The 16,677-nt window shown below is 37.1% G+C and overlaps 1 long non-coding RNA gene across 1 annotated transcript in view; it reads left to right on the top strand.

The window, feature by feature from the left end:
* LOC104911841 (uncharacterized) overlaps window positions 1-16,677 on the top strand; it is a 73,749-nt gene that overhangs the window by 7,620 nt on the left and 49,452 nt on the right. The gene's annotated exons all lie outside the window — the stretch shown is intronic.

Genomic DNA, 16,677 nt, shown 5'->3' on the forward strand with positions numbered 1-16,677 from the left:
TGGCTTGATGTCCAGGGGGCATCCAGTGATGAATCGTGTTCATCAGGGCTTGGTGTTGGGACCAGCACTCATTAACTTCTTTGTTGGTGACACAGACAGTCTGACTGAGTGCACCCTCAGCACATTTGCAGACTACACCAAGCTGTGTGGTGCAGTTGAGACTTGCTAGAGGGAAGGAATGCTGTCCAGAGAAGGCAGGCTTGACAGGTGGGCCTGTGCAAATCTCATGATGTTCACCAAGTGCAAGTGCAAGGTCCTGCACCTGTGTTGGGGCAATCCCAAGCACAAATACAAGCTGGGCAATGAATGGATTGAGAGCAGCCCTGTGGGGAAGGATTTGGAAGTACTGGTTGATGAAACACTTAATGTGAACTAGCAGTGTGTGGTTGCAGCCCAGAAAGCCAACTCTATCCTGAGCTACATGAAAAGAGGGAGGGACAGTTTATCAGGGAGTGTAGTGACAGGACAAGAAGTAACAGCTTTAAACTAAAAGAAAATAGATTTAAATTAGACATTAGGAAGAAAATCTTTACCATGAGGGTGGTGGGGCACTGGCACAGGCTGCCCAGAGAAGCTGTGGATGCCCTTCCCTGGAAGTGTTCAGGGCCAGGTTGGATATGGGGGTTTGGGCAAACTGGTCTAGTGGGCCCATCGCAGGGAGTTGAAACTATGTGGTCTTTGATGTCCCTTCCAACCCAAACCAGTCTATGATCATAGGACAGAGACTGGCCAGGAAGCTCAGTGTGCATTTATCTACTATGTACTGCACTTCTGTCATCTTTTCATGATTGCAGAGTTTATTTATGGCACTACTGTGGCAGTAAATGATGTAGATTTGAGTCACTCTTGGGTACAAGTTACTGCATCTGGTTGGGATTGTTTTGCAATACAACATTTTCATAATTATGTGATATCAAATCATTTTGATATCTATCATTGTTTAAAAAAAAAAAGAAAACCTGAACCTTAGTAAAAGATTTTTAACTGAGCATTTAAAAGAGCAATTTGTTTTGAACAAATCCAGATTGATTTTTCCAAGAGCGTACAGATGGGATGCTATGAGAAAGGCATTTATGTTAACTTACTGATAATTTTTACCAACAAAGGGAGAAAGAGGAGTGCAAGAGTAAGTCGTCTTCTTGCTTCTTTTCTCTTTTTTCCTGCTCTGAAATAACCTGGGCAGCTGTTTTAATGGTTGGTGACCCTGCCCACGGCAGGGGGATTGAAACTAGATGATCTTTGCTGTCTTTTTCAACCTAGGCCATTCTATGATTCTGTAATATAGGAAAAAACTAATGCATGATCATGAGGTTGACATCAATAAAGGTGCATAAAAGTTCTTGCAGTTCAAACTGTATGAAAATGAAAAAGCTGAAAGCATTAGATTTTTCTTTCTTTTATTGTGAGATAGCGTAGAAACCACAGCGTGGTCTTTGGAGGCATTAATACATTTTAAAAACAACGGGCCTGGGCTAATATGGGCATGACTCCATTGCTCCAATCTTCGCCTAATATCAGCAAAGTTTGTAAGTGTTGCAGTTAGCCCGTCTTGCTAGAACCAGAGACATAGATATTAAACAAACAAATGAAGGTAGATTTAAAATATTTTTTCCTAAATGTTGCTGAAGCATTGTTTTGCATTCTGTTCTAGTCATTTAAACTAATGCTGGGATTTGCACTTCAAAGCAGTTTTCCCATAGAAGTTATAAGAGGGTACACTTGGTCCTGATAATGGAAGCATTTAATGTGATTTCTCCACATTTCTCAGTAACTTAAAATTGCGTTTTTTGAACTGGTACAGTGAAGCAAGTGAGGGCATTCTCATACATAAAGCTCACTTTTTAATACATAATAATAGACTAGATTCTGTTTGTAGTTTTTCTATAGCCCTGATAAATAGACAGCTGCTTAATCCGTGATTGAACAGGAGAAGATTTTAATACGTCCGCTTCCATTAAATGGCTTTCCACTGAAAAAGACTCATTTTTCTTCATTTGGACACAATTACTACAGCAAGTACATTTGTCATTGAATTGGGAAATACATTTTTTAATGTAATATCAAAATTCTTAACCTCATGCTTAGGGAGCCATACATACAGTTGAGAATGTTGAATAGTAGTTTGTGATATTTTATATCTGGAGAAGCAAGGAGTCAGGGGAATATTGACAGGTCATAGATTAAAATTGTGAGTGAGAGTAAGTTTGTAGATATCAAATCTAACTTTTCCTAGTTTGTGGTGTGTAAAAAAGGTGGTATGGTTGTTGAATGCAGGTGATATGTCTGTGCATATGATTACAACTAACCATCATGCATTTTCAGAGTACCTATTTCCAAGGTCACTGTGATGTTACACAGCATTCTTGATCCCTGTCTCTCTTTTCTTAACCATGGATGAGGAAACAACATGCCTTTGTTGTCCAGGAGGTGTGCACAAGCATTTGCACAATACACACTGCCTAATGCCCTCTGACTCCTTTCCTTTCACTTTTGACCCTCCACTGGGCAGCCTGAATTGGTTTCCATAGCAAATTAAGTCTTGTTTGCAGACAGACGGGGCCAGTTGGTACCTGTCAAAGAATGGCTCTGGGTGCAGGTGTTCCTCTGTTGCTGTGTTCTCCCTATTGCTGCAATATAATCAGTCCCTCAGATTTTCGCTATTTGAAATTTTACAGACATCTCTGATATAAATCAAAGGATGTTTTCTTTTCCTGTTAGATCTTCAAGAGCCACATTCTGCTTGCATACACTAACTCCCATTTGTAAATAGTAACTCTGTCTCTGTGGTTGGTTAAGTTATTGAACTGCATTTCTCATTTTGGATTTTACTTTTATTTTCAAAGAAACAGTCCAGGAATCTTAGGAATTAGAAATGAAGAGGAGGTTTTACCGGAATTTTTTGCCGGTATATTTCTGAAGTAAAAATGAAGATTTTATCTCTGTTAGAGGTGCAGATACATTTAGAAAATGGTTTTATCCACAATACTTTACTTGGAGGGAAATTTAAATGCTAAGATATCACCAGATGAAATACAATATGCATGCACAACAGGAACAAAAAGAGATGGCTCTGTATGAGAGAGAACAAAACTGAGGAAACAGGAAGAAGGAGAATGCAGATTTTGCAAAGGGAATACAAAACAAACAAGCAAACTTTTTAGTGTAATCTATGTAGCAAGCAAGAATAATCATAACAGAGAAATAAATGCAGCAAACAAGAAATGATTAAGAAAATGTTATACTCAGTGATCTGATTGAGAGTTGTCTACATATCATCTACTCTCTTGTACTTTGAAACCAATTTGAAGTACGCTAACCAAGACAAATGAGAAAAGTGCCAAATTAAGCTGGTTTTTACTTTGGATGTTTGAGCTGTAAAAGACCCTCATTTCATTTGTTTACCTGTGATATCATCTACAAGCGGTGATTGATTTCTTGCCATTCAGTATTCATTAATTACAGCTAAAGATAGGGATTAAATGTTCAACCTTTGACTCTGAATAAGACAATAAGTTGTACGCACAAAGAGAACAGGTTTTCTGTGTTATTGTAGCTATTCCACTGTTTCTGTATCAAACTTTCAATCTTTATAAGTCATGAATGTCATATAATTTCTTCTACAGTAGGTTGAATAGCATTTCTAATTTTGGCCTTGTGGTCTGGAAGACTGGAAATTAACCTAGAATAGCAAAGAAAAATAACTTTGTTTTAACTCACTCCACAGGTAATGCAAAGTCTTTTGCAACATCAGAGAGCTTGTAGTTTCTCAGAGAGAGTATTGCTCCTGACTTCTCAGACTCAGTGTTTCTATTTTAAAAGCTTTTTGGTTGATTCCGTGTCTGGAATCATTTTCTGTGCAATATACTGCTTCAACCCCATGTATTCATAATTGCTAGGGGAAAGCAGTGTCGTAAGTTCATTCATGATTTAAATTATGATGGTGGAAACTGGGAAGACTCTTCAACTCAGCAATAACACTTCTTTTTCTTCACTGCAGTTACAAAAAAAAATAAAAGGATAAAACATTTTTTACATGTTGTTCCAATTTGATTCAACTCAAGCCATGATCTTATTATGAACTTCGTAGCTTTCTTCCTTTGTTTGTCACAAGCCATTTTCTGCTTAGGTGGTAATTTTAGGTTTGCTTTGGAACAATGGGCGTTCTGGCTTTGTGTCTCAAATATTTTGGCCTTAAACTGAACAGAATACAGCCTGGAATCACTTGAAACCCAATTGCTTCCAGTAACCTTGGAAAGGCTCGTGTAAATATGACATGAGCTCTGAAGAACAACACTGAGAAGTCTGTTTATGCATGAGAGGAAAAACTTACTGTCCAGACTAACTGATTTAAAATTCATGTTTCTATTTCATAAATCACCTCAAAAAAAAAAAAAAAAAAAAAAAAGAAAGAATAATGCCTGGGTTTAGTTTAGCCATTTACAATTGGTATTTCAGTTTGCTATTTTTTTTCGTTGAATAGCAAATAATGTGTATGATACATTTATAAAATGATTCTCTTCTTTTTTCTTTCTTTTCAATTTCTATTGATTTTTTCCCCTTCTCTTTCTTTCATTTCTTTCTAGTTCATCTCTTGATCTTCTGAGTTTCTTTCTGTTATGCATAGTTTCTCACAATTGGCAAAAGACATCAATGGAATCAAGTCAAACCGGGTACTTTTATTTTAATATTTATTTTTCCTTTTGTTGGCTTTATACATTGTAGCCAGCTTTGTGAGGTGCTGCATTTAAATACAGGCATCATTAGTGAAGATTTGTGTGTGCACGAGTGAGAGCAGAATTGGCTTAAAGTCTACGTCAAAAGGAAATTGTGTAGGATCCTGCCGTCCCTGTTTCCCATTCCAACAGCAACGAACTGAATCAGAAGGAAACTAATGAATTTTGGTCGATTTCCTTCAGCACACCAAAGCTCTTTAAACACACACTGAAGAAGGGAAATGAAGTAGAATTAGTCCATTTCCCTTTGAAGCCAGCTGTGTGTTCACAGTGCAAGTACTGGAACGTTATTTCACTTGCCACTTTCTGGCTGTGAGCCAAATTGTAGTATCATCTTAAATTGATGCAAGAGTTGAAAATACCTGGTGTAACACACAGACTGCCTCTGAGCAGTGAGTCAGAAATTGGTATCGGAATGGCAAATTAACTTGTGTTGTTATCCTTCAGTTCTTTGCCTCTTTGGCAAAGAACTCATATTTTTCTTCAGCTTTGAAGTGGCCATATGCAGTTCTGGGCCTTATTTTCCCTTTTAGATTCCCTTCAGGTTTTCCCCTTTAGACTTCAAATGGGACCGTGAATTTTTAATGTAGTATTAAGACACGTTGTTTTTGGTTTTTTTTTTTAGTGTTATAAAGTTGTATTTCATCTTATGCAGAGTGTGTTTGGGGAGGAAGGACATTTGAGGAACTGTGTAATGCTGTATATGTGTGACTTATGCAATTACTATTGTTCTGCCTTTATATAGGACTTCTCTCTCCAGAAACTCTCAAAATATTTTGTAAATAATATAATGATTTCATAGCATGTGAAACTCCCAGGGTCTGCAATTTTCTTTGTGCACCAAAAGGTTGAGACATCACGAAAAGTGTCTGATGTGAAGGGAGGAATGGGAGCACATGGACTGGAACTGTTCTAAAGATTTCTTGGATCTCTGTGTTCTCACAGAGCCTTAGTTGCAGTGTGTCCACAGGCATTGGCCTTGGCTCTGTTTGCTATGGAGCACCTGCCTTTTCCATGTTTTTCCATGCCACTGTGGTTTTTCTCTGTTATGGCACGTTTTTGAAAGGTGCAAACTAAGCCGACAAATGTGCTGCTCTGGTGGCATAAATGCAATTGCATCAGGCATTTATTGGTACAGCAGTATTGGCTGGAAGTTACCCAGTTTTCACAGTGTACATTAATGTAGCAATGCTGGCAGAAATTTGTTCTGTAATGCTGACCCTAGAGATCGGTGGATGAAGGTTCTTGGTTGCCCTTAAAGTAGATGCACAGTAACCAAATTAGGGATTTGTAGATGAGGACTGGGACGTCAGACTCAGCCGAGAGGTGAGAGGAGAATCAGTGGAATGCTCAGAGCACCAGAGCAATATTAGACTGTGTCAGGCTGAATGCAGTTTCTCTTTGAGGTTCACCTTTGCTTGCAGATTGAGGGAGCTGCTGAGTTGGTAACAGAACTGACAAAAGGCAACTAACATAAAAACATGCTGGCAATACATTTAAAGAAGTCATCAATAAATATAAGGAAAATTGCTTATTATTTTTTATTATTGCAGTTTCTTATCTAATAACAGTACCGTCTATAATAGCAACAATGTGTTATAGGAGAAGAACTGAGTTCAGATCCCAAAATCTGAATCTGTGTGGCCTTAGCTTTTAAGAACATTAGCCAGACCAAACCTAAATATATGGATAAAACTGATATCTCTTCAGTCTGTGGAAAAACCAAAGGAATTTTTTAGTTAGCTTTTCTTTGTTCTAAGGAAGGCACAGTGAAAGGAGGGAAAATGAGAAAAGATATGCTTGCATGCCTAAAGAGGCCTTAAAAAAAAAAATCAGTGCAACACCCGGGTGATAAAAAGTCAGGTAGGAAACAATGAACCGCCTTGAGAATTTGCATGCAAAACTGCCCTTAAATGACAGCTACAGGAAAACTTGGCAAATATCAGTATGTACTGTTAACTCAGCCAAAAGAAAACTGTCAGTATTCTGCAAAGCCCAGAAAACAGTCCCAAATGTGTGCACACAGATTAGACATGCATGACTTTTAGGGGCCCTGAGATGGAAGAGGATGCACCCAATCAGGGGAGTGGGGAAAAAACAAACAAACGAAGTGCAAATAATTCAGTACTCCCCAACCCTCCACTATGGAGATGTTTCCTTTTGTAACTAATACAACAGAAGTAGAAATTAGGCCACAGCATCACTGGAGCAGACGGGCAGGCTCTGTCTGTGCAGCAGCAGCATGTGCTTCTTTTCAGGGAGTTGCATAGCAACGGAATGCTGTCCGCTTGGGTAGCTGCAGGAGCCCATTGAAACCCATGGACAGCCAAGAGAGAAGGAGAGAAAGGAAGAAAGGAGTGGGGGAGTGAGCTCACCAGTTCAGACATTTCTGGCAGCAGAGCAAGGACACCAGGAATGAAAGAGGGGAAGTAAACTAGGAAAAGGGAGAAAAACTGTGGCTGTTAAAGAGTAAACCTCTCCAGAGATGCCTAATTTTATTTCATACAAGATAGAGGGATATAATGTCACTGATTTGGTAGAACATGGAGGATGGTCAAGTCCACAGAGTATGTTATTTTGTATAAGTTGAACAGGCATGTTTCTGGAAGTCAGAAAGTCCTTGCAGAAAGCTAGATATACACACATGGTGTTACTGTGGAGACTGAGAAGCATCCTCTAAGGCAGCTACTTGCCCCATGTGGCACTCTGAGTGACGGGGCTTTCAGGTCAGTAACCTCAGCTGCCACTAGCCCAGCAAAGACATGCAAGCTCCTGTAATGACATCATTAAATGCTGTGCTGAGGACAGCATCTATTGCAGTGACCAATAACTAGATAGCATCGCTATGCCAAGTGACTAATTTCTGTTAGTTAGTTTGGGAATTAGCTAAATATCACTACAGCTGGGATTTGAAAGAGTCTAAGGGAGTCAAGTGTTTAACTCTCATTGAATTTCAATGGCATACCTCCCAGGGAAAATTAATGAGCTGATTCCTAGGAAACGTTGCCATTTCCAGAAGAGCCCACATTTATCGCTTGCTGTCCAGTTGTGTTCCTCCCCCCCCCCCCCCCCCCACCTTTATAGATATGAAGTATTCATTTTTACATGCAGAAATATTCTTTGTAAATCTCACTTATTATTAACTTTGGAAATGCAAACTTATGTAACAAACTTTCAAATGGCTCCAATTAAATTAAACTCTGCCAGAGTTGTGAAATAAACTGTTTCAAAGACTGACACTCTGTAAGTTAGCAACTCACTGATCTAGCTGGTTAGTTCTCACATACACACACACTCAAGATCAGATTCCAGAAATGAGCACTAAGTCAGCCTTCACCAGAGGCTGTTGCAGCATGCTTTTTTTAGTGAAAACTCAAACCCTGAAGAAAATGATGGAATTAGTTGAATATCCAAACAGGGAATGTTCTTTTAAACTGGACCAGTATTCCATCTAACATGAAGTCAATCATTGACAGTTACCATAAGTACAAGGATGTGTATGATGAATAGTTTTGAAAAGGACTGCCTGTAAAGAGAACTTCTTTCAGTCCAAAAATTGTTAGTGGTGGGATTATTTTTTTTTTAATATAAAAATATAAAATATATTTTTAAAAGGCTAAAGAAAACTTATCTTGGTCGTTGTAAGAAGTCCAAATGATCTATAAGGCCCTGTACGGGAACTGCTGAATCAGTGCCTGAACCTCTGATTGATCACCTGACGTGAGCACTGAGTCAGCCCTGGGAGCACAGGTGAAGGCAATTCACCTATGCTGCTGGAAGGGGTGAAGCCTGGCTCCACCTCTCCTAGATCCATTTAAGAGCTGACTGCCACCGGGGAAGGATTTCTTCTGGAGATCCCTCCTTTGGAGTTTTACAGCAAGCCTAGGATGAGGGTAAGCACTCTTATTTATTCTCTTTTTGGTATAGTAGCCTGCTTAGCCAAACTCTCTTGTTTATTTTGTAATTATAGCATCTGTATATTCATTGATTATACAGGCCCTTACAGAAAAATGCAACTGTTAAGAGTTTGAATTATTGTTTTATGATAAACGATTTCAATGTTGCATGCTGCCAGGAGTACCTGAGGTTGTTCGTTCTTTGGTTTTCCTCTAGGTATGTACAGGAATTCAGCTAGTGGTATGAATGTGCTTAATTCCTTCATATTAAGAAAAGGGCTGCGTGGTCATTATTGTGCATGAGACTGATGAGCTGTTAGGGATTAAAGATGTTCTCTAGGAGTATGGATGTGGTGTCAGACTATCCTGTTGTGTGAAGGCCACTCTTCAGTAGCAGCCAACTACATCTGAATTTCAGGTGTGAAGCTAACAGACTCAGATAAAAGCAGCCTGGACCTTTTCTCAATTACATAATTGAGTGATTTTCTATGGTGAAGGCAGAGATTAGGAAGATCTCTTTGCAGAAAATACCCGAAGAACTGCACACAATATCTAAACTATATCTGAAGAATTCTGTTGTGTGTGTTAACAGAGAATTACAGTTTCTCACATTGTGTGGTATAAAAGAAACTGTAATAAAATAAAAGGTAGACAAATTAAGTAATTTCCTTTGAAAACCAGAATGTAAATTACTGGTTAGCTTCTTATTTTCTAGTTGCCTTTTAGTGAGTGTTGTGGTTTTTTAGAAAGGTAGGATGTGTGGGGAGAACTAACCATCTAGATAATGGGTGGTTGTGCTAGGTACAGCTGTAGCATATGCTGCAGTTGAAGAAGCAGATCTTTGTGGATCAAACATCTGATGTACTGCATCTATGACATTCATACTTTAATTCACAAGTGTGGACATCTAGGCTCTTTTTTGTAGATTCTAGGTTGCTGCTGTCATCTAGCATATCATTCCTATTACTCTCAGTTCACTAGGTTGTGCAAGAAACAGTTTTTCTTTCAAAGCCCAGGAAATGAGCCGTGTTGATTGTTCATCAGAGAATACAGCTGAAATTCAGCTTTGTGTCTGACTGCAGAAGAATTTTTTTCTGTAATCAAGAACCATGTATCCATTCTATGCCTGAAAGTAGGATCACAAATTCCCAGCTTTTCCAGGATATGTGAATATTTCAGCCGTTCTGATACAATAGTACTGGGCTCAGCCTTTAATTTTCTCTTATCAGATTTGCCATACTGCACAATACAATAAAAGCCCACACAAAAAAAAACAATGTTAAAACAAGGTTAAGGTGAGGACATATATTCACTAAGGAAGGAAGTTCTGAAATACTGTTTTCATTAAAGTCTTCACTCAACAAACATTATCAAAAGTCAAAGGATCTGTGGCTGAGAAGGACTGAAAGTATCCTAATACTTTTATTGCTGCATTTGTTGTGGTACGAGCTTTATTGTACAAAGTGATTCTGCAGTGATCTGCTCCATCTTGGTAATCGCATCCACTATCAAAATGAATGAAAAGTTACTGCAGTAGATTAGTTGCAGTGCTTGCTGCTGTACATTTTAATGCAGCAGTAGATTTTTTCTTTGCCTAGAGAAGACATTCAAAGCAGAGAGCCTATATTCAATTCTGAAATTCTCCTTCTACAAACTTCCTCTAATCATCCTGTTAAGTATATTAAGCTCTGATATACCAGCTTGAGAAGCTGATTTCAAGGCTGGATTTGGTGTGTGCATTACTAATTGGCAATGGATAGTCCATGTGCAAACCCACATGGAGCTTTTAAATTGTGCCAGACATAGTTTTCTGAGCACGTTTACTCAATTTCACTCAGATATCACAGAAAATATATTTGATCACTCACTTTGATGTGGTTTCCGTAGATTTCATGAATAGAACTTGACACCTAGATTTCTTTTTTCTTTATTGACTCCCTCTTATGTTTGCTTGCATTTTGGCATGGTATCATTCTTACATATCGTATCCTGTACTTAATTTTAAAATGACCTGGAGTAATTTAAGGAATTTCATGGAATACCATATTCCAGTGGCAAAATATTATCAGAAATTCAGTCAGCATTCTCAGTAGATTTTTTTTCTGGGATAGCAAGAGAGGTTTTTTCTCAATTAAGTTAATATAATCTGTAAGTATATTGTGATGATAAAATAGAATCAGCTGGTAATAAATAAATGTCAAGCAAAAGTTGCAGTTTGCTGATTCCAGTAATGAGGATGCATGGAAGTAGCAGAAGGAAGCCATAATGACCATAGTAGCATCAAACAGTCACACTTTTTACAAATGTTCTGTTCCTTCAAAAGAATAAAAATTAATAGTGTTTACTGAGTAATCTAAATTGTGTAGGAGGGGCTTTGATCAATTTATCAGAAGTTTGTGCATACCTCACAAGACCTGTGGGTTTTAATGGAGGACAGTGGGGAGCACTGCAGCACTCAGAATCCTGCTGTGGTTGCTGCTCGGCTTCTGAATGCACTGTAAACAATAAAAACAATTCTGGTGCTTTCTAATTGCCTGGCTACAAGCATAAAGATATGAACACTTTTGCAACATGATTTATAGTCTGGTAAAGTAACCAGACTAATCTCAATTTTATACCTGTTGTTTTGTACCAGGAAAGGTTAGGATTAGAAGGGTTTTTGTTTTTTATTTGGTGCACAAATAATAAACATTCTTAGGTCAAAGGAAACAAAAATTTCAAAGGTGTGTGTATTTAATTTCACTGCTATATTGGAGATACATCATTAAGCATATCGGAACAAGCCCTGAGGACTTTACTGTGAATGTAAGTCACTCATGGATGATTTTATTCTGGAAAAAGAATGTCCATCGTTGACTGTTGGTGTTTTTAAGAAGGTTTTCTACTTAAAACAAATATATCATATTTGTATGACAACATTAGGCAAAACCTTGGCTTTTTACAAGATATCATTTCAGTATATACAGGCTTTTATTGCAAAGTGCTATGGAGAGATGCAGTGCAAGGTAGAACATTCAGTTTGAAAATTCTGGAGGAAAGTCTGTGATCTTATGTAAGCTGCTCTGAGAAGCTTTATATTTTTTCTCATTTTATGATTGATCTTTTGTTCTCCATTTCTTTCTCTCTCCTCTATATTTAAACATTTCTTCCTATTGACAGACAATAAAATTGATGAATTAACAAATAAAACATGAGGTAAATGATGACAAGATTTTCAGTCATTATGAATGTTTTGTTTATCGTAAACTGGGCTGTGTTTCTTAAAACCAGTTGTCAAATTATGATTGCTATCAGATTAAGAACAAATCTCAATTAATTTTTTTTATATTTAAGTACAGATTCTCGATTGTCTGTGTTGTCTCTGCTGATAACTTGCTGAACTGATACATTACTCCATCTGCGGAGTGGCCAGTATAAGTATACCAATGAATCAATGGTTCCATTTTTCTTTCCTCCCTAACCCCCCTCAATTTCATCAGTTTTACCCTCCTGTGTTTGCCTTTGACTTCTTCTCAGTTGTGCGGTTATTTAGAGAGCAATCCTAGTGTATATAGGGTCCTTTAATATCATACATGTTTTCACATTTAATTTGCTATAAAATTTACATATGTTTGGCAATGCCATGTCAAATGAGAGTAAATCCTAAGGAGGTGCCCCTTACTTAACCCAGTATCTTGTGTTATCCAAAGAATAACTTCAAAGCTGATTATTTTACCAAGAGGCACCACACAGAGCAACCCTTTGATTCTCTCCTTTTACTGCTCAGGAGCTCTGATAAAACAAATTAAAATAAAATTTCTCAAAGACTTCTTTTTTTATATTTTCAGTTGCTCCAATAAGAGACATCACCTCCACATTACTGGGTGTGCTGTAAACTGCTTTTCTCTTGAACTGCAGTGATTACCATTTACACATTCCTTAGTTTAAAGGAAAAAAGAAAGCTTTATAACATGGAGCCTGTGTTACACAGCCTGTCATTGTGTTTACATGATTCAATACTGCAGCTGTTTATTTCCTTCTTTCTTATTCTCTGACAATAACTTTAGATGACTTTTGTTGAAGTGAAATCATGTTCCTGTTATTCACCTACGTTAGAAAAAGCCTCCCGTGTTTGAAAGTGTCATCATGATTGAAATTGTATTGAGAATTTAATAGATATGAGCAGATGTGTCCCCAGTTCAATTCCTGCACTTGGTTATAGTGAAAGATGTGTACTTCTGAGAACCACTCTTTAAGTAATGACTATACCATATGTTGTTGTAAAGAAAAACATTAAGGTTTGGCTAACTGTTTAAAAAAATACTGCGTATCATTCAAACTCATTTAAGATTACCAAAGTTATCTCAAAACACAGAATGAGTGATTTAAATCAAGCACTTCAGAAGTGCTGATTAGCATTTAACCTTGTATGTTCTAAACAGCTATGTGGCTAATTGAGAAAGTTGCTAGTTCTATACCAAACAGTTTTTTGGCAAATCATTTAACTGGGCTGTCCTGAAGGTTTGTTTGATATGTGAGAACGTAGCCATCTCACACTGTTTTTATTATGAATGCAGGAAGTAATGGTTATTAGGGCCTGGGAATCCTGTTAAAACATATCCTTGATTTAACATGTCTCCACTGACAGTAGATTGCTTTGTAAGCAAAGGAAAGAGCTTGAAGTATCCAAGTATTAGAAGTCTTATAGCATAAGATCAAGTAAAAAAATAACATACTCAAATGATATAAGGGATGAAATCAACAACCTAATTCTTAGTGCATTAAAAGTAGCCACACACTTAACATATGAACTCTGTTAATTTAAAATATATTGAAACAGCAAATAAGAGAATGTTAAGTCAAATTTATATGAAGAAGTAGTATCTTTTACTGGACAAACTGACTTAACTGAAATAACAGCTGGACTTTCTGGGGAATCACATCTTAGACTTCAAATGAAGCAACTTCTTTTGTCTAGTAAAAATACTTGCTGTCCCTATACAGCAGCATCATTGCTACTAGAAACACAATGTATTTGTGAAAAGAACTTTTTGTTTCCTAGTTAGTCTTCATTCTGCTTCACAAAATGATCACTTCCTCTCCGGAGCAAATTCAGATACAATACAATGAGTCAACAGTGGTGTTTTGTACCATGTGGTCCCAGTTAGAAGTGGTATGCTTTGAGCCAGAGATCCTTAGACACAGCTTGCATGGAACTCCTGTCAGAGTCTGTTAGATGTGTTCCAACTTTGTAGCCACAGGGTGTGCTAGATATTGGGCCTGGAGACTCTACTTCTGTCCTTTACAGCTGAGCTTTTATCTTCCAAGATTGAACCCTTGATAATTTGGTATTGTTTCAGGTCTTGTTTTATAGTATTTTCATAGGGAAAACACCAATTGTAATTAATACTTGGTCTTTTGAACAGCATTCTGAAGTCCTTAGTAAATTCTGCCTCTAACTAGAATATGGGCTGAGAATAACAGTGGCCCTGGCAATCTTTTCAGACAGACTGAGAAATCACTTTGCAGCTAAGGTTGAATGAGCAGTTGTGTTGGATCATCAGGAGTTTGCTGTCTGTGTAGTTTTTGTATTCCGGCTGTCAAGGGATTCTTTAGATTTTTGTCACTGCTTGCTACAGTATTGAAACCAATATAACTTCTGAAATATAAATACACTTAGTATTTTATGTATGATTTTTGAGTAAGGAGAAGAAGGTTTTTCTAATACATAAGTAATAATTAGGTGATGAAGGAATGCATATTTAAGAGTGTAATGCAGTGGACAACCAATGAGTTGTACAAGCACAGTCACAGATAGCGTTGTAGCTGTGGTAATCTGTGAAAATGGAAGAACAAGCAAGGCCAGGATTCTAGGAAGAGGCAAAGGCTATAGTTTTCAGCAGGAGCAACAGGTAAGCTTTTGTAAATGCAAGAGAGAAAGAGAAATGAAGTAGAAGCAGCAAATTTCGAACTTGATTCTGTTTCCGAAAAATTGGTTTGATAATTCACCTATTTAATCTGTTAAATGTAATCTGTTAATCTGTTAAATAGTTTAAGAGACAAAAATGTGGCAAGTACTACTGTGGCATAGAAGGAGATGGAAAAGTCATTAGCCACTGGGAGACTGTAGGATAGTGGTAAAATCTACAACAAAGGGAGAGCTTAAAAGCAAGTACTGGAGAGAAACTAATCTATTGATGTAAAGAGTTTTGTATAAACAAAGCCCCAGCAATACTCTTGCAAGGTAATCTCATGCATTTTAGACATTTCTTGTGGGTGTGTGTCAGAATTTCTCCACCAGTATCCTTGCCAGATAGTGATGCACTATCTTCAATGTAATTGTCTACTTACTTTAAATACAAATGTGAAGACTCTTTGTTCTTGCATTTTCTTAAGATGAAAGTTTTCTCTTTAAGTGTGACACACTTGTTCTTTTACTTGGTGAGAGAATCAAAGCAGCTGAGATTGCATAGAATTGTCTCTAATCAAATGAAAGCAGATAACTCTGTAGTTTGAAAGTGAAACCCAGCAGCAGTTCCAGTGAAAACAAATCTCATTAACTGTAACTGTTTTTCTATTTATATTGCCTTGTTTTCTGTCTGCTTGCAAATTGCTGTTTCTTTCTCCTTCTGTTGTAGTTCTAAAAAGCCAAAATGGAGCTAAATGTGCTTTGATTATATTTACAACATTATCCTAAGTGTCATTGCTTCTCATGTGTGGAAGGTACATGATCTATTTTTTTTAAAGACTCAGTTATTTGAACTTAATAGAAAGTTTGTTCTTTCAATACTTTCATAATAAATTTGTCTGAAATGCTTTCAAAGAAAGATATATTACAAAATTTTGAAAGAAGACATGATTGGAGGCCTACTGAAGTGTTTCCTGGAACAATACAATTCTCGAACAAGTGTTTATTATATGCCTGTGTTAGTGTATGCATTTTATTCTGAGTAATGATGAATGTGAATGTTTATAAAACTTTTTTTTTGCCTGCAAATTGTCCTCCCAAAATCTAATACAGTCCTGCTGTGAAACACAGAACAAGATTAATGATAAGCTTTGCCCGCTTGTCACTGCAAAGGTCTCGCTGAAGAAGTACTTTTGAGAAGTTGCATCTCGCATTCCTGATACTAAAGATATCTACAATGGAATTGATAGAATGACAAATATAGGTTTGCATGTTAAACTAATATCATAGCAAAGAACAAAATAGCTTAACTGTTTTTCAAAGTGGCAATTGTGAATGCAAGCAAAGATGCAAGCATTTGCACACAGTATGCTTGCATACACAAAAATGGAAATTTATGTGTTCTAATGATACCTGTGCCTGCAAAATGTTGAATATGTAAATATGCAAGTAGGTAACTTGAAAGGACAATTTCTTATGCAGCTCAATACCTCTAATACAGGCAAGAGCTGAGGACAGCAACAGTTGTGTAGCATTAATTCATTTCTGTGAAAATGAAAAGGTTGTATTGACTTGTAACACTGGATTCTGAATGTGCTTAATTTGCATGGGAAAGGTAAAGTTTTTGTGTGCTTGTTTAAAAAGTAATTCCTTGTGGACAAACTGGAATCTTCTGAATCAGGCCTTGAATGAGCTACCAGTTGCTTAATGATAACTGTTTCATAAAAGTTATAAAGTATGTTTAAATTATCATCCATGATTCTAATCAGTGAAACATACATTTCTGTAATCAACTGTATATTTTAAGGGAGAATATATGGAGAAATATAAAATGTGCAGTTCATTTTTACACAAAAATTGGTAACAAAAAAGCATTGTCTTGGCAGTTTGTAAGGGGAGGGATCGCAAGGAAAGATGTTAAAGTTGGATTACTCTTGTGCTCTGGAAAAATAAGGAGGGAGGGAATGGATGAAAGAGGATAATGAATGATTGTAAGTAAATCAGGCTAGAGGTAGAAAGATCAAAACTACAGCATGTCTTCATTAGTAGTAAAGAGAAGTCTGGGAATCAAAAATAGTGTAATTTTAATAGAGTGTGGAGATGATTCTTAGGCATTTGGTGCTGTTGAAAAAGAACTGATAATGAATGGAAACTTTAAAAA

Source organism: Meleagris gallopavo, chromosome 7 (assembly GCF_905368555.1).
Source record: "Meleagris gallopavo chromosome 7, MGAL_WU_HG_1.1, whole genome shotgun sequence".
Classification (NCBI taxonomy): Eukaryota; Metazoa; Chordata; class Aves; order Galliformes; family Phasianidae; genus Meleagris; species Meleagris gallopavo.